Genomic DNA, 2,010 nt, shown 5'->3' with positions numbered 1-2,010 from the left:
GACGTATCGGGGTGACTGCTGGCGCTGGAGGAGGAAGTCTGAGACAGCGGGTGTATCAGCCGGATGTGCCGGTTGCTTTGGCGCGTAGGTCGCTGATGGAGACACCGCGTTAGCGGTGCCAGGACTGATCAGGGCACGATTCGTCCACGAGGCGAGAGGGGACACTGCGTCGCGGGGAGTCGTCAGGGCCTTCCTGGCCTGGGCGTGTGTCACTGCGTTAACAGTCGCTGAAGATGAGGCTGCACTCGAGGAGGAGTCGGCAATCTGTATGGAAACCGGTTGAGGGTCCATTACCGGTGTTGGCGTAGAAGGCTTGTCGGCAACCGGTATGGTAAACCGGTTGTGGGTTCAAAACCGGAGTTGTCACAAAGTGGTTGTCGTCTCTTTCACCCCCACCCAGAGTGGAGCCACACGGCGCCGTGGGACGGCCCACGGCGAGGAGAGCTGGAGCGCGAGGGTGCCGAGCGTTGTTGACGAAGAAAGGAGTCAAGCCAGTCGACGCGTGAACCGCGTTGTTCAGCGCGAACTCAGCAAGCAGAAGGAACGAGCTCCAGCTCGTAAACGACGTCGCATAGCTGCGAAGTACGTCCTCAAGGACGCGATTAACTCGCTCGGTTTGGCCATCCGTCTCCGGATGAGCGGCCGTCGACATCAGCAGCTTTGTCCCTGATAGCTCGAAGAGCTTCGTCCAGAAAGCAGACGTGAACCGCGGATCGCGGTCCGAAACAATGGACTCGGGCATGCCATGATGACGGAAGACTGCATCCACGAAGTGCACCGCGGTATCGGCCGCGGTGATCGTATCCGGGACCGGGATGAGGTGAACCATCTTGCTGAACCTGTCGACGAATACCAGGCCACCGGAGCGCCCGGCGGAGTCGGGTGGGAGGCCAAAGACGAAGTCCATCGACACCGAGCGCCATGCCTCGGTGGCCACTGGTAAGGGACGCAGGGGAGCCTGCGATGACGCGGACGGTTTCACGCGTTGGCAGATCTCGCAGGTCCTCACCCACTTGCGCACCCCCTTATACATGTGGGGCCAGTAAAAGTCGCGCGACACTGCGGCGAATGTCTTCTCACGGCCCAAGTGAGCGCCAAGGGGGATATCGTGGAACTCGTGGATGATCCGCGAGCGCACGTCAGGATCGTTGGGAACCACTACACGCGAAGCATCGAAGCGATCGATGCTGTACGTTAACAGCCCGTCTTCAATCCGATACCTATCGATCTGATGGCGTGTGGAGCGGGACAAAGCACTCAGTGTCTTTTCACTGGGCGAGCGGAGATGTTCCAGAATACTCGAATAGACCGGATCGAATTCATACGCAGTCCGGATTTCGTCGCGGAGTGGGGTTTCTGAAGACACGCTCGTCAGGTTCAATCCCGACGCCAAGCACATAGCACAGTTGTCTTCGTCGTCTTCATCATGCAGCGGTTGTCGACCCAGCGAATCGCGTGGGTCGTAATCTGGACGACGAGACAGAGCATCTGCAAGGATGTTGTTCTTGCCGGGTTTGTAGTGAACCACGACATTATACTCGGAGAAGAGCGACAACCAGCGAGCCATTCGCTGGGAAAGATGAGGGCTCTTCATCGCTGTCCTTAGCGATGCGTGATCGGTATACACTGCGAAGGTTTGCTCGCCGAGTAAGTACACTCTGAATTTAATCAGAGCGTAGCGCATCGCGAGAAGCTCCTTGTTGTGGACAGGATAGTTGCGCTCCGCTGGCTTCATCTGTCGAGACTGATAGCTGACGACCCGTTCACGTCCTTCGTCGTCAAACTGCATCAGCGCACAGCCGATGGCAAAGTCGCTCGCGTCGCAAACGACGTGATATGGTTTCGAGTCGTCGGGAAGAGCTAGGATCGGCGCCTCAGCAAGGCTCTTCTTCACTGAGTCGAAGGCGGCTTGGTGCGCGGGTGACCAGACCCATGTGGCATCTTTCTTCAGGAGTGATGAGAGGGGCTGGATCAATCCGGCGTAATTCTTCGTGTACTTGTGGAGATGAA

Source organism: Phytophthora infestans, genomic scaffold, assembly GCF_000142945.1.
Source record: "Phytophthora infestans T30-4 supercont1.21 genomic scaffold, whole genome shotgun sequence".
Classification (NCBI taxonomy): Eukaryota; Oomycota; class Peronosporomycetes; order Peronosporales; family Peronosporaceae; genus Phytophthora; species Phytophthora infestans.
Note: the sequence above shows the minus strand (reverse complement) of the source record.